The following is an 18,806-nucleotide window of genomic DNA, read 5'->3' on the forward strand; positions in this document are numbered from 1 at the left end:
AAGGTCAAGGCTTGTAAATGGCTTTTAAAATCTGCAATAGAAACTCTCTGCCTAGACAGAAACCAATCTTCACTTGACATTGCTAAAAGAAACTTATTTTGTAGATATGCCACCTCCATAACCATCTAACATTGCTATATTTGGTTTTCTTCTTAGGTATAGTCAAGACTGACTGTACCAAGTAGGTCACTGAACAAGCCTAACATAATAGATCATCTTGCTTTTTCATGTTTGACTTTTTCTTCTATTATACTTTAAAGTGTACGTAATTATTTAAGCAAACTGCTCTATATTGGGAGAAAGAATCTCCCACTAAATGATCATATAAAATAAATTATCAGCTTTATGAGAAACACTTGCCTATCCTTCAGCAAACAGCAACAGAAAAACAACCTTCTTTAGAGGCCCATTTCAAAAGGTATAATGCATTTGTACTTACTTTATGAGCAGACACTTCTGGCTTTCATGGGAGCTCAGGTGGCTTCTCAGCTTTCCAAGTGTCCTGTCCATGCAAGAAGCTCTGCACTGGCCCTTCCCGAGGTGCTGGGCTGTGCCAGCGAGGTCTCCACCCAAAGGAATCCTCCTGAGCTGCCTCCAGATCCTCCGCCTTGGGCTGTGCACTCAGTGAGCACAACTGACACTGCACAGAGAGAGAAACCAACAGGAGGCACTTCAGAACGAAAATCCTGGGTTTAAAAGCAATATACCATCCTGCAGAGAGGTTTTTGCTGCAGTCAGGACCTGGATTCCATCTGTGCTGTTTAAAAGGCTTCACACTCACATCAGTGCAATGTGGGTGAGGTTCCAGCAAAGACAAACATGCAGGTGCAGCAGAGGGGAACACCCCATCATGCTCACAGAATCACTTGTGTATTTTCTTAGGGTTACCAGCACTAGAGTTTACTGCTGAATTCAAAATATTCATGTAGTCTGTACACATGAATTGCATCATAAATATATTTTACACAGTGGTCAAAAAACCTTGTTAATTTAGTCTCCCTCCTCACAGAAAGTTTCACAAAGTTGTATATTATCCAATAGCTCTCAGAAAATATAAACAGGATATACAACCTAAATTTCAGACTAGCTTCTGTACCAGATTTAATTAGGATAGGAGTCCTTGAACTGGCAAAATAAGTGTAGTTTTGCTACTTGCAAAAAGGAGATCTCCCACCTCCTTCCCTTCATCTTCCTGTCAGTGTGCACCTCACTATCTCTGGTGCTGCTCCTGATACAGCCAAGCTTTTCCAGGAGCTGCTCAAATCCAACGATCTGGCAGGAAATCCCTTAGGGAAAGTTGAGCCTTTCTGCTGCATCAGTGTGTTAGATGGATGTGCTGTGCCACTCAGCAGCTGTTTGCACTGGGACTAATTGTGAAGTGCACTACACACTGTTCATGTTCATGGTTCTCTGGGACTAATAATTCTTTATTTTCAAAATTTGTTGCCTGTATGATCAAGGAAATAGGGGGTGGTGAAGGGAAAGAAGAGGAAATACTTCCTCACCAATCCAAGAGAGTGTCTGTGTGTATGTATAATTCTGGTTTTTTAAGTTCTGATAATAAGTAGCACAATTTGTGTTTAAAGATCTCTTTCAAAAGAGATGCTTTCAAAGAGCATTCACAGGTGTGGCTTTTTTTTTAAGGCTGAAGAGTAAATCACTAGGTAGTCATGTATTTACAAACAGATGTTTTTCTCTAGGGTGTTGCACTCGGAACAGAGGCTCAGGCATGTATCATTGTCCTAAAAAGAACAGGTTGGAGTCCTTATTCAAAACTAAGATTGTATGTTTAAAGAAAAGGAAATACTCCGGCAGAAATTGTTGCTAACCTCGATTCTATCTTGCTTACACCTCTCTGTGCACTGAGCTCATACCAGAAACACAAAGATCATTTGTGCATCTACCTGCCCCTTTCCCAATTGCAGATGTAACCTCTGTTCACAGAAACTAAGAATCCAATTGTATGGATGCTCAGATGTGTATCCAGCATGCACCTTGGGAGTTCATGAAAAGTTACTCTGTGTATGCAGTTAGAGCATTTTAATCTGAAATTTAAAATCCAGCCTATTTTGCTCCGTGCCAGTTTGTTGAAAAAACTTCAGATCAGTTCTACCCTTTTCCCCCACCTTTGTCACCTCAACTGGTATTAATACCAGCAGTGCATTGCTTGAAATGTTACACTGAAGTTGCCTTTGTATACTGAGGTATGTTGGAACAAGTCTTGAAGACACCAGGTCTGTCTTTAACTGCCCCCATGTGCTTCACTCCCCACATCCTCCCTCACAGAAATCTGAATCCCTCTTGGCTTTGTGCACTTTCACTGCTCAGGTGGCTTAAACATCCAGGAGATGCTGCATCCCTAAAAGTTGGTAACTGTAAGTCTTAATGAGCACAGGCAGAGAAAAAGCAAGCACTGAATAATGATTTGGGTTTTGGTTTATAGTTCTCTGTTATTCAAACATTCTTAAAATTAATCTCTGTATACTCTCCCCCAAATTAAAGAAGACCACTTCAGTCCTGTGGCTGTTTCAAATACACATTGTTTGTACATTTAGATTAAGTTGCACCTTACAGCCACCTTCAAGAATGGGCTTTTCTTGCATTATGTATTTTTTTAAAAATTAAAAAAAAAAAGGGAAAATCTGGTTTTGCCCCAATATTGAGCTCAAATATTTGTGTCGTGAAAACAGTGAAGGGAAAAAATTTAAAAATTGCTTAGTGGCTAACTAAATATAAATTTTCTTCTGAGATGTGCCCTTGATATCTCTCAAGCAGTTAGTAATCTACACCTCTTATTTTCTCCAAGAGCCAGGAACTGTGCTGAAGTCTTGTTAAAAGGAGTCTGTTTTTTCTCATCCAGCTATAACTTCTCACCCCCTGCCCATCTGAAGCTCCCAACTGATGTGAGCACAGAAAATCATCAGGTGTTGGAACAAATCCATCCAACTGCCTGAAACAAGTAAGAGTCTCTATAGGGAAGAATTCAAGGTGAGATGTTACAGTAAATCTGTGTAAGGACAATGTAGGACTAAATTTACACACTGAAAGTTACTTTTAGGATGGGATAGCCACGATGTGAGGGAATTCTTACAAAAGGCAGGTGATAAATAGCTCACGAATCTCAGTGTGCTTTGAGTGACAGGTTAATGTTTCTGACTAGAGTTGTTCAAAATTCTTTCCATTACAGTTTTCTGTGTGACAACGAATGACTGAGTCCTCTTGTCTTAGAAATGTCTACTGCAAAAATTTAGGTTTACATTTCGATTTTATCCACTGAAGGATGTCTGGGATTAATCACATTCTAAAACAACAGCCTAAAACTCTTGTCATGGTGTTGAAATTGCAATTTGAGACATTACAGTGAATTTAAGAGGACACTTTTCATTCCTAAAATTCCTTAAGTAGTTTGCAACCAACTGCAAATTCCCAGCAGAAACCCCAGTTTTACTGCATGAGTTAATCACACAGACGTTGTCAAAGCTACGAAGTTGAGCTTCTGTCAAATATAACCACTGTAGTCACAGCACAAATTTGTAATTTTGAGATTCCAGTTTTGAGCTTGTGTGTGCTTATGTGAGGGGAATTAATTAATTTTACAAGACACTTGCATTAAAAATCCCACTATCAGTCTTGGAAACCACCCCCCAACACTCTTCTTTCATTCCCTGTGTTTACTGATTCCTTCTGTGGCACTTTCTCTTCCAAGTTTCATCCTAAACTCTTGTAAGGGATCAGCTGCAATTAATGCAGTGTAGAAGTCCTCACTGCGAGGTTAATTTGCACTCCCACCCCATGGCAGGGGTGGTGGCATCAGAGAGCAGCTCCCGCTGCCAGGCCTGCCCCACGCAGTGCCCAGGGCCCCACAAACCCCTGGCACAAACCAGGAGCCAGCTCAGCACACGGGGACAAAGCAAACCTGACCAGGAATTAATTTTGAGTCCCTAAAAAATGTTTATTGTAACAGCCCATGTGGTTTACTTTTACATGGTAGTCATCAGGAATCAAATGTAACTTAGAATCATAGAATCATAGAATCATAGAATCGATTGGGTTGGAAAAGACCTCCAAGATCATCGAGTCCAACCCTTGGTCCAACTCTAGTTCATTTACTAGATCATGGCACCCAGCGCCACGTCCAATCTGCATTTAAAGATCTCTAGGGATGGTGAATCCACCACCTCTCTGGGCAGCCCATTCCAATCCCTGAGCACTCTCTCTGTAAAAAATTTTTTTCTGATATCCAACTTAAATTTCCCCTGGCAGAGCTTGAGCCCATCGTGCCCCCTTGTTCTATTGCTGAGTGCCTGGGAGAAGAGACCAACCCCCACCTGGCCATAACTTCCCTTCAGGTAGTTCCAGACAGTGCTGAGGTCACCTCTGAGCCTCCTCTTCTCCAGGCTAAACAACCCCAGCTCCCTCAGCCTCTCCCCACAGCACTTGTGCTCCGTTCCCTTCTCCAGCCTCGTTGCTCTTCTCTGGCCCCACTCCAGCATCTCAATATCCTTTCTGAACTGAGGGGCCCAGAACTGAACACAACACTCAATGTGTGGTCTCATCAATGCAGAGTACAGGGGAAGGGTCACTGCCCTGGGCCTGCTGGCCACGCTATTTTTGATACAGGACAGGATCCCATTGGCCTTCTTGGCCACCTGGGCACACTGTTGACTCATGTTGAGCTTCCTGTCAATTAGTACTCCAAGGTCCTTTTCTGCCTGGCTGCTCTCCAGCCACTCTGTGCCCAGCCTGGAGCGCTGCAGGGGGTTGTTGTGGCCAAAGGGCAGGACCTGCACTTGGCCTTGTTGAACTTCATCCCATTGGAATCAGCCCATCCCTCAAGTCTCTCCAGATCCCTCTGCAGAGCCCTCCTGCCTTCCAGCAGGTCGACACTCCCTCCCAACTTGGTGTCATCAGCAAATTTGCTGATAATGGACTCAATCCCCACATCTAAATCATCAATAAAGATGTTAAACAGGACTGGACCCAACACAGACCCCTGGGGAACACCACTGGTGACCAGCTGGATGCAGCCCCGTTCACCAGCACTCTCTGGGCCCGACCCTCCAGCCAGCTCTTAATCCAGGAGAGGCTACACTTGTCCAAGCCATGGGCTACCAGCTTTTCCAGGAGTATATTATGGGAGACAGTATCAAAGGCCTTGCTGAAGTCCAGATAGACACATCCACAGCCTTCCCCTCATCCACTTGTCTTCATAATGCTGGTTTTGACTGTTTGAAGATTTATCCAGGCAATGAGCTGGTTGCTGTTCCACAGTGCAGGAGCAACAACTGTCAAAACTTCAATTTGTCTCTTTTTTTTTGTCTATTTAAAGCACATTCTTGGGTTTAAAGCACTAACCTTGAGTTGGTTTACTTCCTTCCCCCCCCCCCTTTGTGTGCATTTAATTTGTACTGAGTTAATTTGTTCTCCTTTCACCACAGTTTACCGCAGCCTGGGGTGTTGGTAACTGCGGTGTGATCCCTGCCAGCCGGCACGGGGCGATCTGCTCAGTGAACGCAATCCCCGACCCGCAGGGTGTGTGGAACGCCGCGGCTGCTGCTCCGGCGCCTTATGTAATGCCGCCCTCCCGGGGCTGTGTCGCGGGGTGGCGCGAGGTGTCTCGGTGTGTCACCCTGTGTCTCCGTGTGTAACGCTGTGTCTCGGTGTGTCGCGGTGTGTCGCGAGATGTCTCGGTGTGTCACGCTGTGTCTCCATGTGTAACGCTGTGTCTCGATGTGTCGCGGTGTGTCACGCTGTGTCACGGTGTGTCTCGGTGTATCACGCAGTGTCGCGGTGTGTCACGCTGTGTCTCGCTGTGTCACGGTATATCGCGCTGTGTGGCGCTGTGTCTCGGTGTGTCACACTGTATCGCGCTGTGTCGCGCTGTGTCTCGGTGTGTCGCGCTGTGTTACGCTGTGTATCGGTGTATCCCGCGATGTCTCGGTGTGTCGCGCTGTGTCTCGGTGTGTCACACTGTATCGCGCTGTGTCGTGGTGTGTCGCGCTGTGTCTCGGTGTATCGTGCTGTGTCTCGGTGTGTCGCGCTGTGTCGCGCTGTGTCGCGCGGGTCCCCGGCGCGGTGTCCGCGCGGGGTGGGCGGGGCCGCTCGTTCCAGCCCGCCCCGCGGTCCGTTCCGCGCGCACCGCCGCGATCCTCCCGCCATTGGCCGCGCCGCTCCCGCGTGACGCGCGCGCCGGCCCCGCGTCTCCAAGGGAACGGGCGCGAACGGCGGGAGGGCGCGCGCGAGGCCGCGCGGGGCGGTCGGTCGGTCTGGCCGCGTCCTCCGGTCCGTCCCCGCGCGGCCGCCGCTGCCGCGGGCGAAAGGTACGTGGGGGCAGCGCCGGGGACACGGGCGAGCGCGGGGAGCCCGGTACGGGCCGAGCTCCGGTACGGGCCGAGCTCCGGCGCGGGCGGTGGGGCCGTGCCGTGCCCGAGCGGCGGGGCCGTGCTACGCACCGGCGCGGGCAGCGGGTCCATATCGTGCCCGGGCAGCGGGGCCGTGCCGTGCTCCGGCTCGCCAGTGGGTCGGTCCCCGCTACTCTCGGGCCGCCTCCCGCCTCGCTGGCCCCGCGGTCGGGCAGGGCGGGCCCCTCCGGCCGGCGCTGCCACGGGAGCCCCTCGGCGCCGGGCGAAGTTTGGCGGCGGGGCCGGGGGTGCTGAGCCCGCTGGGGCCCGAGCCCCCTGCGCGGGGTCCGCCGGGGCTGCGGCCGGGCCGGGGGTCGCGGCGTTTCCCCCGCAGGGCTGGGGAGCTCCCCGAGCCCCGCACCGCAGCCCCGGCTCCGCTTGCCGGCGGGACTCCCGCGCCTCCGCACAGCTCCTGCCGGGCTTTTAGTTCCCGCAGAGAAGCGGCCCCGGAGATGCCGAGCATGAAAGTTGCTTTTATTCCCCGTGCCGCAAACCCACCCAGCCCGGGGACTCCGCGGGTGCTGCCCCGAGAGCGCGCCGGGACTGCCAAGGGGCTGCAGCGCTGCTCGGAATCCCCGACCTGCAGCTGCAGCGCTGCTTGCCCCAGCCAGACAAGGAACAGGAGTTTCTTCTCAGAGGTTAAAATCCAGTTAGAGTGGCCTTAAGCAGGGAATTGTTGGTTTGCCTTCCATAAAAATGTAATAAACTTAATAGGCCTTTTTTGTTATATTTCTAGAGGTGAAGTCTAAACTGAGAGGATGGATGAGCTATAATAGGACAGCACATCACAGTAACTTTTCTTAAGGAGAGCAATACATGGACATGCATGGTTTCTAAGCTTCTGGTGTGCTGAAGTTAGGAAAAGGTGCTGCTAAACATGTCTCTAGCAGAATTTCTTGATTTTTACATTAGGGTTTCAGAGCAAAATGGTCTACAAGCTCTATATTAAATAGAGCATGCACCTGACACCGTAGTAAGAGCCGCAAAAGATTGTGTTTGTAAAAGTAAAGTGAGTACTGATGGAGGGGTATTTGCAGCTGGGAACTGCTCATTCTCTGCTACAGCAGAGAAGGCTCATTTGTCTGAACACGGGGCTCCTGCACAGAGTCAGAAATTGCTGCTTTGTGGTGTGACTGTTAGGAATCCTACTCTTCTGGCAAAAATTGATACTGGAATTTGCCCAAAGAAGGGTAAGCAAACTGTGTTCCCTTAATGTGCTGTATGACATTATTTCCCAAGTGAGACAATCCTGATAGTCATTTTTGGTGGTTCCTGTGAAGATGCTGCAAGTTCCTGCAGGACACTTGTAAAAGGGTTATTACTAACACAGTCACGTTAGGTGGGGATTATAAATTGGACCATATAATAGGAGCACATAAGTGCTTTGCAATGAGATACTGCAATTAACACTATGCAGGGAGTTTCTTACATGGGAAAAGCCATTCCTTGGTGCTGTGAACAATGTCTGTACTGTGAGGCAGAATACTCTGTGCAGAGGAGGGGGAAATACTTCTTATTTACAGAGGATGTGGAATAAGAAGCAAGTGTGTACTGCCTCAAACGTGTTGTGGTTCCTAAATGCTGGGAAGAGTGTGCTGGGAAGGGACTGTGTGAGTGAAGAGCCCAGTCCTGAAGCAGCTCATCCTCATTCTTGTATGGCTCTGAACAAAGTGGAGTTTTTGCAGCTCTGTCCTGGTGGTACCCGTTGGATTGCAAAATTGGCTCCCCTCTGTTTAGTGCAAGGTGGGGATTTTGCGTGAAGGGTAAAAATAGCTGGAAGTTGCACACAGAGTTAGATGTGGTTAGCAGGCACTAGGTATTCTAAAGACAGCAGTAGACAAAGAAAAGATGTAGCAAGAGTACACATCAGCTATTTCAGCTTCAGAACTGGAGCAGCAGGTGAGTTAAAGATCCCAACTCCACCTGGTTTACGAAAAGATCAGTAAGAAAATTAAGATGTGAGCCATGTGTGCTTGCAGTGTGAGGATCAGTGCAAGCCTGCTACTCAGCTCCAGTATTTCCAGATTGTGACTGACAGCATAAATGCAGAAGCCAGCACACAGTGTAGCTGTTTTCCCTGTCCCTGTGTCTGTTCCCAGAGGTTAGTTAGGTGTAGGCATGCCCTGCACAGAATGCTCAGTGCACTTCCCCTGTCCCAGCCCCTGGTGCTGCTGTGCTGTTGCTGCACCTTGGGTTGAGTGGTGACCCCCAGAGCTGGTACCTGGCAGCTGGCTGTTCATTCCTGATGGTCTGCACGCTGCAGAGCTGACTCTGCAGTGATATTGCATCACAGATTACTTTTAGCACAGAGGGTCAGAACTCACAAACTCTCCAGCACGATGAAGTGCATGGATTCAGAGTTATTACTTGTGATTATGTCCAAATTAGGAGGAGAAACTGCATTGCCTTACAAGATCCTGGCATCACTAAAATTTACCTGTATCATCAGGATATGTTTAAATTAGTGCAATAGCACAACAATTAATTGAATTGTGTTATGCTGTATAAAACTGCCTGCATACTCTATCTGATCAATGAGCAAAGAAATGAGGTGTTACTTCCATACAGTGGTGCTCAGCTAATCTGCTTCCTGGACAATGGGATTACCTAACAGTCAAAATACTTAATCCTTAGGAGCACTGCAGAACCAATATTGACATAGGAGAGGGAGCTGGAGTCCTTTCTGCCTCATGTATTATCAGCAGAAGTATCAAATAAATGCTGTTTGAAGAATCTTCATTGCCAGTTGGTATATGAGAGGAAGACTGAGATTTGATTCCTCCTTTTCCTCTCCTTGCTGGTTCTAGAGTGGTACTGTGTGCTGGTCAAACACATTTGCCACACACTTTTTAGGTTGTGTAATATGACAAGTAAGTGTGAAATCTGCAGCCTTAGAAAATGGAGAGTTTGTGATTTTTGGACTTTGAAAAAATTTCTGAACTCCGACAGTACTTCGAGGAGTGTTTTTGTAGTATAGGTGGACTTAAATATACTTGCTGAAATGCTGTCTTCAGGGGAACAAGGGTTAAATTTGGCTTGCTATTACTGTGGGGTGGAACCTGGCAGCTGTTCATGCTTTGGCTCTGGATGTTCCTGCCCAAAGTGAGTTGAAACCTTTTTCCACCAGGTTCTTGGGTGGTGCATTGAGGGCAGCAGCTGGGTGAGAGTGGCAGGGTTCCTCCAGCCTCTGTCATAGCTCAGCCCACCTATTTGCTGGGCTTAGGGTTTGGTGTGACAAGTGTGATGTATTAGAGTTTAATTCTTCATTTAGTAATAAGTTCCCAGAAAGCTGTTACCTCCATATAATCCTGTTGAAATTGCTGGTTTTGCATGAGCAGAGGGAAGACTGGCCTCCTTGTAAACTCACACAGCAATGGAGGGTTTGTAGTCATACTTTTGTCATTAACTAAGCATTATAAAATGCAGTATCAGCTTGTCTCTTGCTTTGTTCAAAATAATAATGACATTTTCAGCATGAAGAGGTTTTCCCTGTCTCACTTTCATTTTATCTTGTCTACAGTTCATTGTTGCTTTGATGTGTTTCAACTGAAATTTCCTTGTGGCAATTATTGTATCTCTCCTTGCATCCTGTAAAGCACCATTCGCCCCTGTGGCATTGCACACAAATATTCAAAAGTACTGGTTGCAAAGTTAGACCTGGAAGTTGGCAAATGTGTGATTTGGGGTTGTGCAGAAACAGTTGTGTGTTGTGAGCCACCCTGTTCACAATGAGCAGAAAAAGTAGTGTGTGATCTTAGCAGTTAAGGAGTAATGCAAATGGAGCTAAAGTCATATGCTGTTTTAAAGGTGATGCTTCCTAATTTCCAAGAGCTTTACTTTCAACCCAAATAACCTTGCAAATTGGTGTCTAACATGGTATTGGTATTGTGAGGCTTAGCCCCCTTTTTTTTTGTTTTGCTTTTTTTTTCTTTAAGAATGTTGTATGAAGGTATAAAATTCCCCTGTTGACCTTAAAAAAATCCCTAAATGGGATTTGAGCCTTCAGTGGTGATTTCTAATTCAGGTAATTGCCTTACTTGGTAAGGTTGTTATTTGATGAATGAGGGAAGGACCTTTGAGTTCTGTGTTCTGTCTGGGGAAACAATGGGTGAAGTGTGACCTCTTCATCCTCCTTTCTGCTCTGTCCTGCCACTCTGCCTTCAGCGTCAGCAGCGCTCAGCCCCCTTCTCCTCGTGCCAGGGCTCAGCACCCCCCCGCCCCGTGCCAGCGCTCAGCCCCCTCCTCGTGCCAGGGCTCAGCACACACACACCCCCCCCCCGTGCCAGCGCTCAGCCCCCTCCTCATGCCAGGGCTCAGCACACACACCCCCCCCCGTGCCAGCGCTCAGCCCCCTCCTCATGCCAGGGCTCAGCACACACACCCCCCCCCCCCCGTGCCAGCGCTCAGCCCCCTCCTCGTGCCAGCGCTCAGCACACACACCCCCCCCCCCGTGCCAGCGCTCAGCCCCCTCCTCATGCCAGGGCTCAGCACACACACCCCCCCCCGTGCCAGGGCTCAGCACCCTCCTCATGCCAGGGCTCAGACCCCCCTCCCCCCCGTGCCAGGGCTCAGCCCCCTCCTCGTGCCAGGGCTCAGCCCCCTCCTCGTGCCAGGGCTCAGACCCCCCTCCCCCCCGTGCCAGGGCTCAGCCCCCTCCTCGTGCCAGGGCTCAGCCCCCCCCGCAGGTGCCCAGCCTTTGCCTACAGGGAGCTCACGCCCATTTGGGGTAATTTTTTTTTCGAGAGGCCACCAAATACTTGATTAAAAAAAGCAAGCAGACATAGGAAAACAGTCCAGTTTAACTTGATTGGATTGCCATGAGACAAAGAGCATCTCTGCTGTTCCAGGGAACTTCAAAGGCTGCCTGCAGACCAGGCGAGTGTCAGAGCTTCTCAAAAAAGTTGTGAAAGTCTTTGTAGTGGAAAATGTTTTGTGTCTGATATTTAAGTGTGCCTACCAGCTTTTTCCACTAATAGAAAATGAAAATTCATGAATAAAAATAGCAAAATACAAGTTTTATTGAAGTTGTTGAGACTTCTGCTGTTGAATTATTTTGTCATTTTGCCTTCAATACTTTTGTTCAAGTCTATCAAATAATTTCTTCCACAAAGGCACACCATTAGCTGATCCACTTAGCTGATGGCACAAATGTAAAGAAAGCTCTTCTTAAAGTGAACTAAAGACTCCTGTCTGTAATAATTAAAGTCAGCAAACATACAGGATGTGAACATGAGACATGTGGTGTGTCTCAGCAAGCAGTCCATAATTTTTCTCTGTATATAATAGCTCCCTGGGTTTTACAACCCACATAGAGTAAATAATTACATTCTTATCTGGGATGATAAAATTAGACAGCTTTGAAAACAACTTTTTAACAGGAAAGTGAGCTATGGGTCAAGGTTCACATGTTAATTGCACAAGTGTATTAAAAAAAATCAATCTCAAAGATTTTTCTTGCATAAATTTGCTGTTTCTTGGTACCAGCTGCCACCTCCAGAAATCTGATGCTCTTTTTGTTTTGGTTTTTTTTCTTGTAAGCAGAAGGGCTTTGAGGACAGGGGTAGTAGTGTAATTAAATAGATATGTTTAACTTGGAAAGGTGTTATTTTTAGGCCTGGCTCAAAAGGGCAGGTGCTCCTTGGAGACATCATAGTATGGCCAGATTGCTCCGACTAAAGGGCAGTGCAAGGCGTGGGCAGTGTCAGGGTTCACTTAAAAGTTTTTGACGTGCATTATCTCTGGGCAAAAAAAAAAGACCAGAGAGGAGGCAGCAGAGTTTGTGAGCCCCTGGAGGGGTGGTCTGTTCCCTTTGCTGTGTGAGGGCAGTGCTGGGGCTGTTCTGTCCCCTGTGCTTGTACAGTGGGCACTGCTGGCTGTGGCACAGACACACCTGCCCAGGAAGGAGCCCCCAGCTGCTCCCACCTGCCCCCCGGTTGCTGCCTCCCTGGGATTGGGTCCTGGGGTGCCAAGGGCAGAGAGCTTTGTGGATAATTCTGGCAGGAAAAGGTGTGTGCATGAATTAATGGCTGTGCTGCAGAGGGATTTTTCTCCCTGCTCTCCACTCCGTTTTGCTGGCTCGGATTTGCTCCCTTCTCCCCCCAGACCAGAGGGCAGCATATGGCACTGTGCTGTCCATCTGGTGGCCACTTACTGTGAAATCATTATGCAGGCAAACTTGGGCCCATCTTGAATTTCTTGGGTAGGTAAAACTGCTACTAGAGTGACAGCTGAAGTGTTTATTCTGAACTGTAAACCGGGATTAAGCACAGAACGAACACAAATGGTGCTTTCTGAATATTCAGATGGTGCTTTCTGAATATTTTCAGTCTCCTACATGAACAAAATACTTGTGCTAGTCTGTTATTTAAAACAAAACAGACTGGGATCCTCATTGTGAACAGCAAGTATGGAGAGAAGACAAGTCCTGTCCCAGAGGATTTGCAATCTAAATACATTTTAATAAGATTATTATGAATGGTGATAGATGCTTAGGAAAGCCTTAGTTATATAGATAATACTGTATGTGTGTCATTAAAAAATTCCATTGACATTTTTGCATCCTAGCACAAGTTTGTCACACAGTCTCTTTACATGCATAGCTGATGTAAATTCAGGTCCTGTGCATTTTGAGTCCACCCAGATATTTCTGTTTACCTGCATATCAAGGATCTACACTGGCAAAGAGAAGTCTGACATGGTGAGCATGTGTATATTTTGTTGTCATCACATTTCATATAGCAAACATTGAAATAGTAGTAACTTTCTACCTATCAAAAGGAGTGCCACTGAAAATAAAAACAATTAGGTGATATTTATACTATTATATTTTGAGATCTTACCTGCAGATGAGAGTACCTGCTAAAGTAATTTTTAAATTCAATGTATTTTATACTTAGGAAAGTTAACTTTTGTACATTTTCTGTTTTGTAAGTCATGTAGCCCAATGAAAAAGTTGGTATTTTTTTAAACTGGAACAGGTGACTTTATAAAACTAGAAAATAAGTCAGAGGCAAGTAATTTATGTGACACAGTCTTCCTTGCTGTTTAAATCAGGGATCCTTCCTTTTGGTGTTACATGCATTTCTATTGTGTAGGGCTGCTGCCCTGACCCCACTGTGCTGTGGATATGGAAGTGCCTGTGGACTGGGGAGATTTTGGTCTTTGTGGAGGAGAGTGGCTCGAGTTTTTCTTCTCTGCTTCTTCAAAGTTCTTATTTTGTTTTGAACAAAAGTGCTGTCAAGTTTTTAACTTGACAATTTTAATAAGTATTAAATATTGTAAGTATTGAGATATTTTGCCTTTTTTTCCTGCAAGAATCTATAAAAGCTTGTAAATAGTTTTTGATAAACTTTTGGCCTTTACTGAAACACGAAGTGAGAAAAGTCCATTTTAAGTTTTCAAAAAAACCTGAGTTTGAGACTTGCTCTGAAGGAGCTGCTTTGAAACAGGTATTTGGTGCATTAGTATGTCTTGCCAGTATTTTTAAATGAGAATTCAACCCTCAGCACAAAGCTGAGGAACGAGGCTGACAGTGGGAATACTGAGGAGGTTTGGGGAGAGGGAAATGTTGAATGGCTTTATTCCAGTGTCCTGAGAGCTGTGACCTGTCTGGTGGTGGTCTATGGGCAGTCTCTGCAGCAGCAGCTCTGGGGGACCCAGCCCTGCTGGCTCTGAATGAATGGCAGGGGCTGCCAAAACCCTGCTCAGCTGCACTGGGGCAATGGCTGGTGCTCTGTGTGCACTGAGCAAGTAACAGTTGGGTTTGTTTAAATGTGCAGTGTTGTATGACTTGTATTGAAGTCTTCTGAAATTTATTTTATTCCAGAGTTCGTTGTAGGATAAGTCTGTGATGAATCCAACTGTGTCATGCTGAGTGAGATTTATGGGCATCTTCACCAAACTTGGCTCCCCACAATTGTTTTTAGTGTGAAAAGGAGGAAGAATTCTCTAAGTAGTTTGCTTCTCATGAGACAGAAATACCTGGGAAGGCAGTTTGTGGTCTTGGAAGTCAGTAGCAGGTCACCATAGTGGCTCTTGAGATTCACATTTGAAAAAGATTATATTTAGTTAAAAATACCCAAGATTTTTCTTTTAAAGATTCTGACCATCTTCTTGCATCTATTATTCTGCTGTAACAAAGGAAGGAATTGTGTGCAGGTAATATAATGTGATTCCAGCTAAGCAAGAGACTCTAATGGTTATCTTGAAGTGCTGCTTTTAGGCTGGTACCCAGGCTTCACATCCTGCCAGAAGGCAGGAGTTTTGATGTGTAAATGAAGGTATCCTTTGAAATGCTGGGAAGGCCTGGAGTGCCAGGCAAAGGATTCCCTCAACAGCCCAAGGAACAGGAGCTCAGGAACTGTTAAAACCCTCTGAATCCTGAACTACAGACTGTCCGGTTGTAAGGGTAATATTTGATTTATTTTTTTTAATTACATTCTCTTTTTTTTCTTCACTAAAAATGCTGTTCAGTGAGCTTTTCTGATGGAGTGGAACCAGGTCCTTTCCCCTTAGCAGCTGGATGTCTCACCCAGTCTGAATTTGCTGCTTCCTTCTGAAGCTTCGGTGGGCTTGTTGCTTTTGAAGAACTCCTTTCAGTGTGAGGTGATTTCCCTGGTTTGGGGGAAGGGAAGGGACTGCAGTGGGAGTAGCTGGGAGCCTGCCAAGGCCTGGGTAGGAGAGCAGTGGATCCAGGGAACCAGCAAACAAAGACTAATTGGTGATGTTTGACGCATTCTGAGCGCAGCCAGTGCCGGAGTGCCCAGGTGACTGACTGGCATCCCCGGCTCTGGTGGTGCCTGCTGTGAGCTGAGGGGGTGTATCCTCTGTGAGAGGGATTCCCCATCCTCACCCAAGGGCACTGCCAACCTCCACAGCCTGCCTTGGTGGAGGGACTTCATGGCCTGAGTGGATATGGGAGGTGAGCAAAGCTTTCTTCTGCTTCGTGCCTCCCAATGAGGATTAAGGTACATGGACAAAGGGACTGGGAAAACAGACTTGCACAATTTGTTTTGTCAGGAGGGGGAGGACTTCATGCCCTGGTGCCTCTTTCACAAGCTTTAAAAATCACTTTAAAACATACTTTGTGTTGTTTGCTGTGTGGGGCAGGAGCTTTCTCTCCAGGTAAGGCCTTGACTGGGCTGTAATGCTATCACAAGGTAATGCCAGGGGTTTTGTCATAGAATAAAGACAGAAAAAGGGAAGGCCAGTGTTCAAAATGTGAAATTATAAAATGGTGGATTCTGTATTGGAAGAAAAACAGGTGGTGGTACTTTCCTGCCCTAGAAGGACGACTGGTTTTGGGGTTTTATTGGTTGTGTTTCGGTGGTTTAGCAAAGCACTTGAGTCTGAAAGAGACTGTTTTCCTCTTAGTTTCACCGAGTATATAAAGCACAGTGCATGAACAGCATTTGGCAGGAGAGGAGCATAATGTATCTGAAACCTTTAATTATATGCTGTAGGCAGCTCTGTCTGGGTCAGAAGACACCATATTATCAAATAACATATTATAGGCATTCAGAACTTGCACAGTAGCTTGATTATTCACTGAATAATTGGTCTTTGTTAAGCAGATAATGGCACTGTTTGCATTCAGAGCCTAGATTTGAAGTATATGACATAGAATATTTTTATTTTAAATCATCTGTTTTGCAGCTGATAGAACTAAATAGAAGAGAGTTCAGTGAAAGCTTTTCTGAGGCAGACTGCCTGTCACACTCGCTATGTGATACCTGCAGTTCTGAAGGTGTCTAAGAGATTTTTTTGTTTATTGAATTTAATTTTGTTATGGGTGTTTGCAGCAATGCTCAGGACCATATAGACTGTTTAAACATCGACTGTATTAAAAACCAAACCAAACAGAAAATGCCCTGAAGGTTAAAACTGTTTAGAAGCTTCTCGAACTGCTTGTGGGCAGAAAGGGAGGAAAATAAATAGGGAAGAAGAACAAGTGTATGATTGAGACAGGCAAATAGGATTTATGAGTGAAATGGCATGTCTTTGTCACAAACCACACCTTATTTTGCTTATCTGTAGAAGAGAAAGTATTTCTACCTTATGAATATTTACTTGGGCTTTTAATGCTTTAAGATCCCAAGGTGGAATAGGAAACTATTGACTGCAGTGTCAATAGCTGATAATTCTTGCAAGTATGTCAGAATATGATCTAAGGTAAGTCTGCAGGTTCCTCTGGGCCCTCCTTTATGTAAGCTCATGCTTGGAGGCAAGTGGCAGCTTGTTAGAATCCCCAGTGCTTCAGAACTCTGTTTTACACAGCCTGGGGAGCAAGGGATGAGCAGACCCTTTTCATTTAGATTTCATCTTACTTTTTCCCAAGATGGAGTTTAAAAGAAAAGCAGTAGGGTGATAAAATTATTGCCTTAAAGGACAACAAAAGTGATGAAACCCATTCAAAGCAGTGGTTTTATTGTATGAAGTGCAGCACACTCAGTTAATCAAAACACACGTTCCCCGTCTGTGGCTGCTCAGCCTGCGGAGGATCAGCCTTGCAGCACACAAGTTGTATTTTTTGTGGGAGCTGAGTGCCCATTTGAGCTGTGATCAGCACTCTGCCTTCCCTAAGGAGGTGGCAGTGATTGTAGCATTTATCATATATAAGGGAATCTGTCTTGCTCCATAAATCTGCCAAAAGACACGTGAAAAGCAGCGGCCGAGGCGGCAGCACCCGTGACCTCGGTGACCCTGATGGGGCTGAGGAATCACCTCTCCCTCTCACCCAAACCCCAGAGTCAACCCCAGCAGGACTGTGAGCTGGGCTGAGTTAGAGGCATGTCTGTAAAGGGATGTGCTAGTAGGGTGTTGGCAGCAAAGCTCGTATGGTGGTCTGTGTCTGGAGCTGCTGAGCTGTCCTTTGGAGACAGGAACCTCCAGGGGAAACCAAACTCTTGTTCACACCAGGAACTGAGTACCCAGGTAGAATGCTGTGGCTTACATTAAAAAGGGTTACTTGAAGAGTAACTGAAATGATGGGCAAGAGTTTGAATTGCTGGTGTTCAACAAAAAATGCAAGTGCACCCCAGTGTTTTAATAAAAGCAGGGAGTCTGTCTGGATTATTTAGGATTGAAAAAGGCACAGAATAGAATGTGCATTGTGTTCTGCCATCATCAAGCAGCCCTGGGACTGGAGCAGGGACATAAAACCAAGGGCAAAAGTTCTGTTTAGGGGAGGAAAGATGGAGCAAACTGAAGTTGCAGAGCACTTTTTTCATGGAAAAGCACTGAATATTTGAATTTTGCTTTAGCCCTCTGCTTTATAACATGTAACAAAGATGATGGATTGGTAGTTCTTCTGATTTGGCAAAATTAAGGCTGCTCTCTGGGAAATGCAGCAAAAGAGCCTCAGAGGCTGCTCTGGGTGTGCTTCTGGATTTGTGCTCCTATGGGGAGCGTGTGCCTTTGCAGGGAAAGGAGAAAGGAAGGACTTGCAAGCCAAGATCAAACAAAAAGTGATATATAAAGGTGCCATACATGACCTGTTTCTCAGGTCTCTGCTATGGGCAATGAAGCTACCTGGTACATAATTTCTAATGACTCACCTCTTACAGCCTAAACTTTCTCTTCCCCCCAAAAGATGGGTTATTAAGGGGTTTTGTGATTTGAACAAGGGCGGATCCATGTGCTGAATCCACACGCTGGCCCAGGCTGCTTCCTCCTTCCTGTTGTGGTGTGTGGTGTCAGTGATGGTCAAGCTCCTAATTGTTAATTTAACGTTCAAATGAAAAGGTGGATGATGATGTGCATGTCCATAGCTAGAGGATGTGTATCCCCTGTGCAGGGCATCTTGTATTCAAGCTTAGATTTTTGTCACTTTTGGTAGTTTTGTGTTTGTTTTGGTGCATGGGTAAGTGCATGTTTGAATGTTTTCATCTTTTCTTCAAAGTCTACTTTGCATTTTTATAATAATTTATAACTGACGTGTTGTAGGAAATCATTCAGGCTTGGGTATTTAATAAAATAAGATCTAGTAACACTGTTCATTGTTCCAATTCATTTGCCTAGAAAATCCTACTAGGTTTTTCCTTAAATAAGCAAGTAAGCTCTCTTGCCCTTCCCCAGTTTTCCAAGTTTTTCCACTGTATCCACTGACAAAGTGTGTCAGTCGGGTTAGGAACAACGTTTTTGCTGTTAATTTTTGTCATTATCTAGAGTGTGTGTGTCCATGTGGATCCTGTAATTTTTGTGCCTTCTGAGCTCTCCATAAGGTCATCCTGCTGCAGAGCTTCAGGTCTGATTCAGACATTCCACCAAGTTGTCTCTGGGATGACCTCTCATCCTATTGCTTTGCTGTGATATTTTTATGCAAACTGTAGCAAAAGGAAAAATATTTTAAGGATTGTAGATGTGCTTTTCATCTTTTGGACACAAACTGGTACAGCAAAGGGGAGA

General features: G+C 45.9%; 1 protein-coding gene across 2 annotated transcripts in view; it reads left to right on the forward strand.

The window, feature by feature from the left end:
* The first annotated feature begins 6,180 nt into the window (after positions 1 to 6,180).
* TMEM266 (transmembrane protein 266) overlaps positions 6,181 to 18,806 on the forward strand; it is an 85,324-nt gene continuing 72,698 nt past the window's right edge. For both annotated transcript variants that reach the window (XM_071568143.1, XM_071568144.1), the window contains exon 1: positions 6,181 to 6,320. The gene's annotated coding sequence lies outside the window, so the exon portion shown is untranslated. The remainder of the gene's footprint in view (positions 6,321 to 18,806) is intronic.

Source organism: Pithys albifrons, chromosome 13, assembly GCF_047495875.1.
Source record: "Pithys albifrons albifrons isolate INPA30051 chromosome 13, PitAlb_v1, whole genome shotgun sequence".
Lineage (NCBI taxonomy): Eukaryota > Metazoa > Chordata > Aves > Passeriformes > Thamnophilidae > Pithys > Pithys albifrons.